The following is a 16,472-nucleotide window of genomic DNA, read 5'->3' as shown; positions in this document are numbered from 1 at the left end:
CAGGTTGAAGTGATTTTCCTGCCTCAGCCTCTTGAGTAGCTGGGATTACAAGTGCCCACCACCATGCCTAGCTAATTGTTTTAGTAGAGAAGGGGTTTCACCATGTTGTGCAGAGTGGTCTTGAACTCCTGACCTCAAGTGATCCGCCTGCCTTGGCCTCCCAAAGTTGAGATTACAGGCATGAGCCATCACACCTTACCTGTGAATAGTAAATATGTTTTCTTAGTAACATTTTCTTTTCTTAAATTTAAGAATATAGTATATAATATATATGTGTGAATTTTTGACTTACTGGGAGATGGGTGCTCCTAATCCTAGTCCCAAGGGTCAACTGTATCGGATGAGGTATAGTAACTCTTTAAAAATATAAACCTGTTTCTGATGTGATTATGGTCTTGGGAAATTGATATCTTAATTAGCTCTGAAATCTGCCTTAATAATCTCAGAAAAATTGGATTTGAAAAGGTATACAGAAGTGAAGAGATATTCTGGAGATGATAGCAGGAATTACAGTAATGGAGATAGACCAGGATCTCCTATTCAATGGAGTTTTATATTCTTTGGGGTTATTTTGAAGGTCTAGTGTCTTCATAATAATGAATTTTGCCTCTAGAATCTTGAAAATAGTCTTCTCTATGGGCTTTGACTAGCCATAGTTCCAACACTAATGACTAAGTCTCATCTTTAGACATTCTGAATTCATCATTCTGGCATGTGGCCTAGATAGCATTCGAAAAAGCTGACATAAAGCCAAGGTTAAGAACAACTGATTTAGATAAAGGAAGATATCTAAAATAAATGATTCGGTGCAAAGTGTTTTTGAAATTCCTTCAGTTTTCCTTGCATTTCATTCAGTTCCAACCAGTTAAAATTCTCCCATTACTGTAATTACTTACATAACTTTTACGTTTAAAAGCAGCTACATTACCCATAAATGAGGAGGGTGGATTTTTCACAGTGATAGAAAACTATTACGGAAGTAATTTTCATGTTGCCTCTTGACAGGATGAAGCTAAGGTAGGAATTCTCTGACGTTACTGTGCATGGGAATCACCTGGGGAGCTTATTAGAACTGATTAGCAGGCCAGGCTCCTACAGATTAGGGTTTCTAGGTTGGGAGAAAGCCGGTGAACTGCTTTGTCACAGGCACCCCAAGTGATGCTGATGCCAAGGAACCTTGGACCACACTTTGCTAACTCTGAACTGTAGGGGTCTAGACTCGCTGCAGACTGGATCATGGTCTCCCATATGGTGGACTTTGAAAGCCTTGGTAAGAGCAATTGAAGAAATGTGAGATCGTTTGAGCCTGGAAGGTCAAGGCCACAGTGAGCCATGATCATGCCACTGCACCCCAGCCTGGGTGATGCAGTGAGACTCTGTCTCAAAAAAAAAAAAAAAAAAGAAAGAAAGAAATGTGAGATGGACTTCAGCATTCTTTATTTTATTTTCAGCCAGCAGGCTCATGCATAAGTCCTCACCTGTTCTTAGCAGCCTTCAAATAACTGCCTGAATCTCACTGTCAAGAATTACTTGAGAGAAAAAAAAATCGCATACTTACAGCTCACCTTTTTGAAAGGGTAGGAGATATAAGAATGAAGGAAATAATGCACACAAGTATAGTATATGCACATTGATAGAAGAGAAACAGAGAAAAAGAAAATAAACTTTTTTTTCTATTTGCCAATAGTAGGCAAGAAGGCAAAATTAAATTTAACTCTGGATATCTTTAGGGAGTACACTATTGGCAGAAATACCCATTCAAAATTGGTTCAAGCAAAAACAAATGTATTGACTCAATTACCTGGAATTGTTTATGGGCAAACATAGCTTCAGGTACTCTCTGCTTCAGGCTTTAAGTATGTCACTTTGTTCTCTCCCAAGCCCCTCTCTCTTTTGAGTTAGCCGTAAGCCAGGCTATATGTGGTGCTCCCAGTAGATCCAGGCTTTCTCCAGATGGTTAAAGCAGCTACAAATGTTAAATTCTCACATCATTAAATCTAGCTCAAGAGAGAGAGAAACTTTGCTTTCTATCTTTCCCAGCAGGCTTGCCAATATGTATTATTGGCTGTGTAATATGAACCAATCACTATGGCCAGGGGTATCAGGTTTGCTAATTGGCTTAAAGGCCAGGGATATCCCATCACTGGGTCTGGGAGAGGACTCATCTCCATCTGGAAGCATATGGACTGACGGGGAATGGCTGTGATTTTCCACAGGAAAGTCTGTTTAGCAAACAGCGTGCAACATATGTGGTCTACTCAGGACGCAAAACCTTGACTGTCCACTAGAAATAATGTGTGCTGAATTTTTTTTTCTCGTAGCAATGAGTGTGCTTTAGAACATATTGAAACACTTCTGAATATTGAAAGAGCAAGAACTACCACAGATTTTGCCTGCACAAAAGAGGTGAGGACTGAAACAAAGGATTATATGCTGACGACTCAGCACTGTGACCTGGTCTTGACCTCCCTGAGCAAATGTGAAATTAATTTAAATTTAGCAAGAGATAGGATTTATAATAACTAAAGGTTGCCTGTACCTCAAACTCCAGAAAATATAAATTGGCATTTCTGTAGATATTTTGAAGCACGAAATGTGCACAGAATAATAAGTGGTTATTGTGTGAAAGAAGAGAAGTTTATCGAATTTTCACATATTCCCTGCTTCCCCAACCTCCCACCTTCCAAACTTTTTTCAGAAGACAATTAAAAACAATGCATCTTTTTTATAGTTTTTTTTTTTAACCTACTTTCAGCTGTCATGTAGGGTCCTCTGTCTCATCTCTGTCTGCATTGCTTCCCTTTGGTTTTGAAATTTCGCTTTTGCTAATGAACAATACAGTTAGGAGTTACTATGTTCCATTAATCATTCTAAGAGTGATTTACACACTTATAGCATATATGCTTATGTATACGTATTAATACATTATAACACAAGATAAAAATAAGTAAATGTGACTTAGTGAAATAAAAATAAGTTGAAAGAGTCAAGTCAAGCCATGTCAAAGGAGAGATCAATCTATAATATGTGGGCCATGAGAATCACCATAGTTTGTAGAAGTCCATGGATGTAGCTCTGAGCCTTCTAGCAGCCAATACAGAAAAAAGATGATGTAATGATTATTTATCTCATTCATAAAATAATTAAGGTCAAGACACAACTTTCCCTGGTATTATGTCCCCAAGAAATTTCCTCCTGTGGGTCTCTGGAAAGAAGACCTTGTGTGATGCAGCGAATGGAGTCCTCAGTTAATCAAGAGTGTGTCCAACATCCAGTTTCATAGATTTGTTTCCCACAATGCAAGGCATGCAAGTTGATGCCACAATCTTGAAAAAAACTCTATTCAAAGAAGTTCTATGGTGTTAAATGGGAAGGACAAGGAGAATGGAATCCAGCTTTCTGATGGTCTGGCTTAATTCTGAAGAAGGTTTAGGTTACTTGGAGAAATGAATGGATTGCACATACTTTAGGCAACATTTGGTAAATAGTGCTTCTTTCCCCGAACTTTTGCTAGCATTGAGTAGCAGTGATTTTGAAGCTAGCTATATTGTTAAACTCCTCAAAAGAGTCCTGGAATATTTTGCTTATTAAATATAGTCCTATATACTTTAGAAGATAGGCTAGCTGATCATTGGGTTGATATTTTCTATGAATATTAAAAAATCTGTTGGAAAGCTAGCTATTTCAGCCTACCTCTGTGAGCCAAAATATTCCCTAAAAAATATTTTGGTAGTGAAGCTTCTTTCTACTGATATGAGCTTTATGAAAAACTTGAAGGCAGTTTTTTAAAAATGCAATGCATAGGCTTTCAATTTAGCTTACAAATCTTATTCTATTTTTAAGTCTAGTAAATTTTATCAGTTATTTTTAAGGGATTTTAAAATTCAGTTTGGTCATATTTACAGATTTTACTAAAATGTTTAAACCTTCAAAGGTTTAAAATTTTATTTATAAATTTGACATGTTTAATTTTGTTTTATAGCACATGTTTTTCAATTTTCTCAACAACAGCAATAAAATCTTTCTGAGCATTTAAGTCTTATATATTGCAAATTTTCCAATACTAAACTAAACTTAGTAAGATTTTAGTTTAAAATCAGAAGTCTACAATGAGAATTACAAAACACTGTTCAAATAAATCAGAGAAGACACAAATGGAAAAACATCCGATGCTCATGGATAGGAAGAATCAATATCATTAAAATGGCCATACTGCTCAAAACAATGTACAGATTCAATGCTATTCCTATCAAACTACCAAAAACATTCTTCAAAGAACTAGAATGGGGTACAATATTTGCAAGCTATACATCTGACAAAGGTCTAATTGACAACATCTATAAGAAACTTATACAAATGCATGAGAATAAAACAAAGAACTCCATTAAAAAGTGGCAAAGGATATGAACAGACACTTTTCAATAAAAGACATACATGCAGCCAGCAAGCATATGAAGAAAGCTCAATAGCACTCATCATTAGAGAAATGCAAATCGAAATCACAATGAGATACCATCTCACACCAATCAGAATGGCTATTTCTAAAAAGCCAAAAAATAACTGATGCTGTTGAGGTTGTGGAGAAAAAGGAACACTTATGCACTGTTGGAGGGAGTGTGAATTAGTTCAACCATTGTGGAAGGCAACATGCCAATTCCTCAAAGAGCTAAAAGCAGAATTACCATTTGAACCAGCAATCTCATAACTGGCTATATATCCAAAGGAATATGAATTATTCTACTATAAAGACACATGCACGTGAATGTTCATTTCAGCACTGTTCACAATAGCAAAGTCATGGAATCAGCCTAAATACCCATCAGTGACAGATTGGATAAAGAAAATGTGGTACATAGACACCATGGAATACTATGCAGCCATAAAAAATGAGATCATGTCTTTTGCGGGAACATGGATGGAGCTGGAGGCTATTATCCTCAGCAAACTAACCCAGGAACAAAAAAACAAATACTGCATGTTCTCACTTACTTATAAGTGGGAACTAAACGATGAGAACTCATGGACACAAAGAAGGTAACAACTGGGATCTACTTGAGGGTGGAAGGTGGAAGGAGGGGGAGGAGCGTAAAAGATAACTATTAGGTACTGGGCTTAATACCCAGGTGATGAAATAATATGTACAATAAACCTCCGTGACACGAATTACCTGTGTAACAAACCTTCACATGGACCCCGAACCTAAAATAAACATTGAAAAAGAAAAACAGAAGTCTATCTCAGTTACTTATTTACATGTTTCAAATTGGATTTATGAGATTATCATTAGGCCACATTCTCTTAAACATTACATCAATATGAAATACTAAATATGCACAGAATCCTTCTCAATCTGGAAATATTAAACTGTGGTTTTGACTGTGTAAACCTTTCTATACCATTTTTTCCCCCAGGCTAAAAGAGTCATACACTTTAAAGAAGACAAATACCATCCTACTTTACTGAAGTTATTCTGGCTAAAAATTCTGTCTGGACATTTGCCTCAAAGATACCATCACACTCACTTTTTCCCCTCAATATATTATAAAAATTTTTAACTGCAATATTAAAAGACTTGTACAGTGAACACTCGTATACACACCACCAAGACTCTACTATTAACATTTTACTATACTTGCTTTATCACCTTTTTCCTTCATCCATCCCTCTGTTCTCCAATCAACTCATTATTTTCATGCATTTTAAAGGAAATTGTAGACATAAATGTACTTCCTCCTAAGTATTTCAGCAGACATAATATTAACTACAGATCAATATTGATATACAGTTTCTTCTTTTGATATAAAATTAACAATCAATCAATCAAATGCAAAGTTTGAAAGGTACAATCACTGAATTCTGACCACTGGTCACACCTGTATAACCAAAACTATGATTAAGATACAAAACATTACCATCTCCCCTTAGCGTTTCCTCATGTCTCTTCCAATTCCTTTCCCCACCTGCAGAGACTGTTCTACCTTTTTTCCACCATAAATTAATTTTGCTATTTCTAGAGTTTATTATTAGTGGAATCAGCCACTAATATTAGTAAAGCCAGCATGTACTGTTTTGTATAAAACATGTTTCATCCAGCATAATGCTTTTGAGACATATCCATGTTGTTGCATGTATCAATAGTTTTTCTTTTTATTGATGAGTATGCATATACCCTTGTATGCATATATTACAACTAATCCATTCACCTATGGATCCATCCTGGACCGTTTCCAGGTTTCGGTTAGTATGAAAAAAGCTATGAACAGTCTCATGTAAGTCATTTTGCTGATTACTGCATCTCTATTAAAGTTTACTATTAATATGTCATGGCATGCAAAGCTTAAAAAGATACTGGTCTTCTAAGCACATCTTACATCAATATCTGTGAACTCAGGGAAGCCTCCAACTCCTACCCAGAATGAATAGTTTTACATTTTCTTGGCTTTTATTACCCATTCATGTATTTTCCTTTTCACTCTGAAGACTGTTGATGATGGAACACTAATATAATTAAAGTGTAATTTGTGCCTGACTTAATGGAATATTGAATTATTTCATATTCTTAGGATAGAACTCATAGGAATAATAAGAAATGAATTCCAATGGCTTTATCTGAGTTGGAGGTCAGATCCAATAATCTATTAATGAAAATAAATACATTTCTAGGACACAAAATAGTCTAAAGACTTTGATATGGCGGAACTGCTGCTTATTTTCACTTATTTCACTTGGCGTGGAAAATTTTTATGTAAAATATTGCTGTTAATCTGTAAGTATTTGTTTTTCCTTTGTTTCTCAAAACTAGACCTGTTGAGTTTTAGCTGAGCTGGGCCCACCCAAAATAAAAACTACATTTCTTGACCTTTTATACACCTAGGTGTTTTCACATTATTAAACTCTAGTCAATAGGATAGAAGCTAAGTTTTGTAAGTGTATGTAACTTCACTGCATAGAGGGGAACCCCCAACAAAACCAGCCAGTTACAGTGAGTGGAGGAGGCAGAACTCAGTGTTCCAGAAGGCTGAGGTGAGTAGAATTTGTGAGTCCGAGTATCAAGAAGAACTACACACATGAGCATCTCCAGAGAATCTGCAGAGCATTGCGCTGGAGTCTCTCATTGAGTTCCGGCCAACACCTGGGTGGTGTTCAAACTCCATGAGGCCAAGGAAAGAACCACTAGAAAACAGTAAGCCAAATGCTTCCCGGAGTTCATTCACACAAGGTTGGGGAAACACTGCATTATCACCACCCAGAAAGTAGAGACCTCATAATGTAAGGGTTATTTGTTAAAGTTTTCAGAGGAGTCATGTCTTAGTACAATGACTTAATTAGCCCTAGAGTAAAAGTTGCTCCATATTCGACCCAAAATTTGCTTATAAATAACATAAACAGAACAGATGTGCAAAAAGTTTTAACAACATGCCACAGCAAAGTCTAGCACCCTTTACAGAAATAAAACAAAATCTGAAACTCAAAAATGTAAAAATCTAAAATGTCTAACATCTAACCAAAACTTAAGAGGCATGCAATGAACCAAGAAAGTATGACCCAGAACAACACAAAAGCCCCAAAACAATAAAGCACAATAAAATCAGCCCAAGAAATGACAGAATTGATGGAATTAGTAGACAAGAACTTTTTTAAAAAGGTCCAAATGGAATATATATATATAATACACATATAACTTCATCTTAAAAAATTCACTGGAAGGAACTAATTAAACTTGTCCTTCCCCTAAAAAAAAAAATCAGTGAACTTGAAAACATAGCAAGAGAAACCATCCAAACTCAATCACAGAGAGAAAAAACATTTGAAAAAACTAAGACACTTAGTGACTTTCGGAAAGATATAAAGCATTCTAACATATGTATATTTGGGGTCTTGGAAGAGCAGGGCCACAGAGGGGAGGATGTCAAAATATTTAAACAAAGAATTGTCAGAAATGTTACAAATTTGATGAAAACTATAAACCTACAGATATAAAAAAGCCCCTAAAATCTTAAGTAGAATAAACATAAAAATAATGACACTAAGAACATGATATGCAATTACTAAAACACAGTGACAGAGAAAAATCATAAAAGCAGACAGAGAAAAAAGACATTATGTGCAGAGCAACCAAGATAAGAACGACTGAATTCTTATCAGAAACCATGTAATCCAAAATACAGTGCACCGACATTTTTAAAGTACTGAAAACCACAAACCTATCAAACCAGAAAAATCAAGTTAGGGTTTTCAGTTTTGCATGTAAGATAAGAAGCTTGGAAGCTGCCCGTCTGCCCTAACAGCATGTTAAAAGCTGAGCGTACTGAAACATTAACAACTCTTCTAGGATCTGAAAGAGAGGTGAGGACGTTATTCCCACGACTGGAGAGACAGACAGGCAAGTGCAGGGAGTCACAGTTTTTCCAGAGCAGAGGCTCACCCGTGGAAACTACTGCGGGGACCAGTGCTGGGGCAGAAAAAACTGAGCTCTAATTTACAAATTGCTGGAGGATCAGGGTGAACAAGCCTGAGAGTTAAAAACTCCAGAGCAACCCAGTCTAGAGCGACTACCAAATATTTGTGAGTTTCACCTCCAGGAGCTTGATCAGATTCTTACAGAAAATATCAGAGAAGAATCTCTTCATGCTTTCAGCAGGGGGTGAGCCAAAGGAACCATTTAAAACTATGCCAGAGCGATCTGTTCTTCTTAACGAGGGTTACCCTGGGGAGAAACTAGTTAACTAGAGCCTCACCTGCTGGGGTACTGTCAGAGTCTAACTGACTTGGGGGAGGGGACATACCCAACTCTGGTCAACTCTAACCTTCCATGTGAAAGAAGGAAACACCCAATTCCAGCTCACTCCATCCATTCTCTCCCACCTAAGAGGGCAGAAAAAAAAAAAACTGAGAAAAACTTGAGAAATTCACAGTTGAGACACAGGTTGAGTGAAAGACTGAAACTTAATCATAAGACTATAATAGAACACTTTCCCTGTCCCAACACATTAATAAAGCTTATTTATAGCAGTTCCTTTTACCCAGTACATCATGTCTATCAGTAAAAAATTACAGTGCATATTAAAAGGCAGAACCTCCCTCCCCCATCCCCCCCAGAAAACACACACACACACATGCACACACACACACACACACACACACGCTCACAATTTGAAGAGACCAAGGAAGCCTCAGAACCAGACCTGGAAAGGATTTTGGAATCATCAGACCAGACATTTAAAACAATTGTAATTGATACACTAAGGGCTGTAATGGATAAAGTAAATAACACGCAAGAACAGGTGGACAATGTGAGCGGAGAAATGGAAATCCCAAGATAAGACCAAAAATAAATGTTAGAGATCAAAAACACTGTAGAGGAACGAAGAATGCCTTTGATGGGCTTACTAGTAGACTGCACTAGCCGAGGAGAGGATCTCTGAGTTTGAGGACATATCATTGGAAACCACCAAAAGTGAAAAGCAAAGAGAAAAAAGACTGCAAGAAACAAAAACAGAATATCCAGGGACTGTGGGACAACTACAAAAAGAGTAACATATATGTAACGGGAATATCAGAAGGAGAAGAAAGGGAAATAAATGGAAGAAATATTGGATATAAAAATGACTGAGAATTTCCCCAAATTAGTGTCAAACACCAAACTACAGCTTCAGGAAGTGAAGAGAATAAGAAGCAGGATAAATGCCCAAAAAACACACTTAGGCATACCATTTTCAAACTGTAGAAAAATCAAAGATGAAGAAAAAAATTCTGAAGGAAGCCAGAGAGGAAAAAATACCTTACCTATAGAGAAAAGAAAATAAGAATTACAGCTGAGTTGTCCTCAGAAACCATCCAAGCAAGAAGAGAATGGAGCAAAATATTCAGAGTTCAGAGGAAAAAACCTACCAGCCTAGAATTTTGTACCCTGTAAGATACTCCTTCAAAAGTGAAGGAGAAATACTTTCTTAGACAAACAAAAATTGAAGGAATTTGTTGACAGTAAACCTGCTTTGCAAGAAATGTCTATTTTCTTTCATCACTACACAACATATTCATGTAACAAATGTGCACTTGTACCCTGTAAATTTATGCAAATTAAATCTATTTAGACAAAAATATAAAACTTATAATAAGCAAAAAACAAAATAACATTGTAAGTAAAAAATATTTTATAGAAAAGGTAAACTATACAGGTCAGAAACTCAGATCTACATAAATAAAGAAAGAACCAGCACTTTGGGAGGCTGAGATGGGCCTCCCACAAGGTCAAGAGATCAAGATCATCCTGGCTAACATGGTGAAACCCCATCTCAACTAAAAATACAAAAAATTAGCCAGGCATGGTGGCATGCACCTGTAGTCCTAGCTACTTGGGAGGCTGAGGCAGGAAAATTGCTTGAACTGGGGAGGTGGAGGTTTCAGTGAGCCAAGATCACGCCACTGCACTCCAGCCTGGGTGACAGAGCGAGACTCTGTCTCAAAAAAAAAAAAAAGAAAGAACATTAAAGATGGAATAAGTCAAGATAAAATGAAAACTTCGATTTTTCTTATTCTTAATTGATCTAACAGATAACAGTGTGTTCAAAATAGTAATAGAAATTTATTCAAATATGTATTTGCTTATGTGTGCTTATATATAAGTGAAATGAATGACAACAATGATGCGATGGACAACAGGGTGAAATTAGGATTGTTTGGTTAGTATAAGGAACTCACACTCACCACTGTAAAGTGGTATATATACTGTCATTTGAAAGTAGACTTGGATGAATTGTAAATGTACACTGCAAACTCTAAGGCACTTACTAAAAAAAGTAAAATAAAAAAAGAAGTATAACTGATACGCCAAAAAAAGAGAACATAATCATATAAAAAGCACAATTAAAATCATAAAAAGAAAAATAATGGAAGACAAAAAAGGAAACAAACAAGGGCTGCAAATAGAAAATAGTAATACATATGATAGATATTAATCCAATAATATTAATTACTTTGAACATCAATGGTCTAAGAAGACCACTTAAAATACAGAGATTGTCAGAGGCGATCAAAAAACTAGACCCAAAATCATGCTGTCTACAGGAAGCCCACATTAAATATAAAGACACATCTAGATTAAAAGTAAATGGATGGAGAAAGATACAATATGCTAACATTAATCAAAAGAAAGCAGGAGTATTTATGTTAATTTCAGACAGAGACAATATAACATAAAAGAAATTATTAGAGATAAGGAAGGGCATTATATGATGATAAAATTATTATAGTCTCCAAGGGTAACTTCTCAGAGAAGACATAACAATTCTTCCAATGTATGTGCCTAACAACAGAGCATCAAACTATGTGGAGCAAAATCTGATAGAAGTACAGGGAGAAATAGTTGAATCTACTATGATCGTTGGAGACTTCAACAACCTTAGATCAGAAATAGGCAGATTCAACAGATAGGCAATCAGTAAGGACATAGTTTAACTCAAGGGCACTATCAATCAACTGGACATCATTGATATCTATAAACTAGTTTATCCAACAAAAGCAGTGTACCTATTCTTCTCAGGCTCACAGGAAACATTAACTAAGATAGATCACATTCTGGGCCATAAAACACACCTTAAAAATCTAAAAGAATAGAAATCATACAATGTCTGCCTTCAGACCACAATGAAATTAAACTAGGCACCAACAACAGAGAGATAACTACAAAATCTTGAAATACATGAAAATTAAATAATACTTCTAAGTAACACATGGGTCAAAAGAGAAATCTTAAATTTAAAAATATTTTGAACTAAATCCCAGCACTTTGGGAGGCCAAGGCGGGCGGATCACGAGGTCAGGAGATCGAGACCATCTTGGCTAACACGGTGAAACCCCGTCTCTACTAAAAATACAAAAAATTAGCCGGGCGTGGTGGCGGGCGCCCGTAGTCCCAGCTACTCGGAGGCTGAGGCGGGAGAATGGCATGAACCCGGGAGGCAGAGCTTGCAGTGAGCCGAGATCGCGCCACTGCACTCCAGCCTGGGCAACACAGCCAGATTCCGTCTCAAAAAAAAAAAAAAAAATTGAACTAAATAAAAATGAAAACACACTTACCAAAACTTGTGGCATGCAGCAAAAGTAGTGCTTACAGAGAAACTTATAACATTGAATGCACGTATTATAAAAAAAAATCTAAATCAATAATCTCAGCTTCCACTTTAAGAAACTAGAAAAAAAGAGGAAGTTAAGTTCAAGGTAAGAATAAAAGAAATAATAAAAATTACAGCAGAAATCAATAAAATGGAAATCAGAAAATCAATAAAGAAAATCAATGAAACAAAAAACTAGTTATGTGAAAAGATCAATAAAATTAAGGAGCCATTTGCCAGACTAATTTAAAAAAAAAGAGTGGACACAAATTACTAATATCAGAAAGGAAGGAGAGAATATCACTACTGATCCCAGGGACACTGTAAGGATAATAAGGAATTATAATAAAGGAATGCTATGTATAACTTTATGCCCACAAATTTGATAACCTGCATGAAATGGATCAGTTCTTTGAAAGACATAATCTACCAAAACTTACACAAGAAGAAACAGTCCAAATAGATTTATATCTATTAAAGAAATTAAGTCAATAATAAGTAATACTAATCTCCAAAACAGAAAATAACAAATCCGAAGACGTTCACTGGTGAATTCTATCAAATATTTAAAAAAGAAACTATATCAATTTTCTGTGATCTCTTTCAGAGGACACACGCAAAGGGAACACTTTCTAACTCATTCTACGAGGCCAGTATTATGCTAATATTAAAACCAAATGAAGACATTACAAAAAAAATACAGACCAATATCTCTAGTGAACATAGATGCAAGTATCCTCAACAAAATGTTAGTAAATTAAATTGTAATTTATAAAAATAACTATATAACATTACCACGTGGGATTTATCCCAGATATACAAGGCTGATTCAACATTTGAAAACTGTAATTTATCACATCAACAGGCTAAAGAAGAAAATTCATATGGACGTATCAGTGGATACAGAAAAAACATTTGTCAAAGTCCAATACCCATTCATAATAAAAACTTTGAGCAAACTAGATACAGAGGGAAACTTCATCAATATGATTAAAAAAATCTACAAATAACCCCACAGCTAACATTGTGAGAAACCAGAAGCTTGCGTGCTAAAATTAGAAAAAAGGTGAGGATGTCCTTTCTCATCACGCTTTTTCAACATTGTACTGGAAGTCCTTGCTAATGCAATGAGACAAGGAAAGGAAAAAAATGTACGCAGATTGAGAAAGAAAAAATAAAACTATCTTTCTTCACAGATGACATAATAGTCTCTAGAAAATCCAAAAGAATAAACAACTACAATAATAATCACCACCAAAAAATTCCAGAAACTTACAAGCTATTATAGCAAGGTTGCAGGATACAAGATTAATATACAAAAGTCAATCATGTTTTTATATACCAGTCATAAACAGGGGAATTTGAAATTTAAAACACAATACCATTTATACTAGCAGCCCCCCAAAATAAAAGGCTTGGGTATAAATTTAACAAAATATGTGCAAGATCTATAACAAGTACAAAACTCTGATGAATAAAATCAAAGAGGAACTAATAGAGATGACATATTCATAGAAAAGAAGATTCAATATTGTCAAAATTCTCTTTCTTCCCAACTTGATCTATAGATTCAATGCAATCCCAATCAAAATCCCAGTAAGTTATATTGTGGATATTAACAAACTTGCTCTAACATTTACATAGACAGGTAAAAGACACAGAATAGCTAACACAATACTAAAGGATAAGAACCAAGTTGGAGGAGTGACACTATCCAATTTTAATACTTACTGTAAAGCTACAATAATCAAGACACTGTGGTATTGGCAAAAAGTAGACAAATAGATCAATGGAAAAAGATAGATCAGAAATAGACTCACATAAATATAGTTACCTAATCTTGGACAAAGAAGTAGAGGCAATATAACAAAGCAGAGATAGTCTTTTCAACAAATGGTGCTCAAAAACTGGATATCCACAGGCAAAGAAAAAAAAAAAAGACACAGGCCTCATACTCTTCATGAAAATCAACTCAAAATGAACTGTATGCCAACGTATAAAACACAAAACTATAAACTTCTAGAAAACAAGATGGGAGAAAAACTAAATGAGTTTGGATATAAAGATGACTTTTTAGATACAGCAGTAACGGCAGAATCCATGAAAGAAATAATTCATAAACAAGACTCCATTAAAATTAAAAGCTTCTGGCCGGGCGCGGTGGCTCACACCTGTAATCCCAGCACTTTCGGAGGCCAAGGCGGGCGGATCACAAGGTCAGGAGATCGAGACCATCCTGGCTAACCCGGTGAAACCCCGTCTCTACAAAAAATACAAAAAATTAGCCAGGCGTGATGGCTGGCGCCTGTAGGCCCAGCTACTTGGGAGGCCGAGGCAGGAGAATGGCATGAACCCGGGAGGCGGAGCTTGCAGTGAGCTGAGATCGCGCTACTGCACTCCAGCCTGGGCGACAGAGAGCGAGATTCCATCAAAAAAAAAAAAAAAAGCTTCTTTTCTGCAAAAGACAATATCAAGAGAATGAGAAGATAAGCCACAGAATGGGATAAAATATTTGCAAAATACATATCTGATAAAGGACTATCATTCAAAGTATACAAAGAACCATAAAACTCAACAATAAGAGCACAAACCCAAATGAAAAAATGGGTCAAAGACCTTAACGGATACCTCACCAAAGAAGCCAGACAGAAGGCAAATAAGCATATGAAAATATGCTTTACATCACATATTTTTAGGGAAGTGCAAATTAAAACCAAAAATGGGATAATACTGTATACCTATTAGAATGGTAAAACTCTGAAGCACTGACAGCAACAAACGCTGGTGAAGATGTGGAGCAACAGGAATTCTCATGTATTGCTGGTAGGAATGCAAAATGGTACAGTTATATTGGAAGATAGTTTAGTGGTTTCTTACAGAACTAAAGAAACTCTTGACATATGACCAAGCAATCATGCTCCTTGGTATTTATCCAAAGAAGATTTTAACTTTTGTCTACACAAAAACCTGCACACAGGTGTTTATAGCAGCTTTATTCATAATTGCTAAAACTTGGAAGCAATCAAGATATCTGTTAGTAGGTGGATGGGTAGATAAACTGATACATCCAGACTAAGGAGTATCATTTAGTACTAAAAAGAATGAGCTACGAAGCCAGAAAAGTCATGGAGGAAACTTAAATACCTATCACTAACTGAAAGAGGCCAATCTGAAAGGCTGCATACTGTAATTTAAACTATATGATATTCTGGAAAGGGCAAAACTATGCAGAAAGTAAAAATATCAGTGACTGCCAGATGCTGAGTGGAGGAAATATACATAGGTAAGGTACATAGGATTTCAGGGCAGTGAAACTATTCTGGATAATACTATCATGGTGCATACATGTCATTGTACATTTGCTCAAATCCTTAGAATGCACAACACCAAAGGTGACCCTAATGTAAGCCATGAGAGCTACCTCCCGCATTCAGTATCCCACTTGTAAATCAGGAGTGCCACTCTAAGAGAAGGGTGCCATTGTCTCTACCTCTAGCATAAGAGCTGTGGTGCAGAGGTTTTGTTCAGGGGACAGGGAGGCCTAAGAACAGACATGGGGAGGTTCAAACTTAAGGGTGATGTTTAAATTAATGGTGATTTTGGTGGTAAACAATTATGAGGAGAGCTTCATGATAGCAACAAGCTAAACTGTAGACTAGCTAGAAGTTTAACAGAGGGAACCAGGGAAAGAATCAGCTAAGAAGAGCCCTTCTGGGGTCGGAAAAAACCTCACTGCCCAGCCTCAAAGACTATTTCTGCAAAGGGGCCTGAATCAGACTGTGGAGAAATGTATGAGGCGTGATTTTGTGGAAGACAACAGAGAAATCAGCTGGATATTAGGGGAGGTTAACTGCCGTTGTGATACTAATAGAGGCAGAGGAGCTAGAAGCTTAACACAGAGATCATGGGGAGGAGACATTCGAATATAATTCTGGTAAAACCACTGTCCTCCCAAGGTAATCATGTGCATACTCAAGTCTGTGCCATCTGAGGAGAAATATCGGAGGCTACACACTACAAGGTAAATACATTTTACTGAAGTAGCCCAGTCAAATGAATAATCAAGCAAACAAAACAACAATACTTCTGGGAGAAGGACAATATCAAGTGTCACCACAGTATATTATCTAAACTGTCCAGTTTTCAAAAAAAAACCTATAAGACACACAAAGAAATGGGAAAAGTGCAACCTGTGTAGGGTTGGAGTGGAGGAGAAAAAAGTAATGTTTTATGAGATGTCAATGATTTCAAAGCAGGTGTTATAGATATGTTAAAAAAAAACTAAAGAAAACAATACTTAAAGAAGTAAAACAAGATATGATGACAATATCATCATGTGGAGAATAAAAATAAGAGATA

The 16,472-nt window shown here is 36.2% G+C and overlaps 1 pseudogene; it reads left to right on the top strand.

Moving 5' to 3' along the window:
- The first annotated feature begins 298 nt into the window (after positions 1-298).
- LOC117088304 overlaps positions 299-16,472 on the top strand; it is a 57,226-nt pseudogene continuing 41,052 nt past the window's right edge.

This window comes from Trachypithecus francoisi, unplaced genomic scaffold (genome assembly GCF_009764315.1).
Source record: "Trachypithecus francoisi isolate TF-2019V2 unplaced genomic scaffold, Tfra_2.0 Lachesis_group10, whole genome shotgun sequence".
NCBI classification, from domain to species: Eukaryota; Metazoa; Chordata; class Mammalia; order Primates; family Cercopithecidae; genus Trachypithecus; species Trachypithecus francoisi.
Note: the sequence above shows the minus strand (reverse complement) of the source record. Positions and strands in the feature narration are given on the sequence as shown.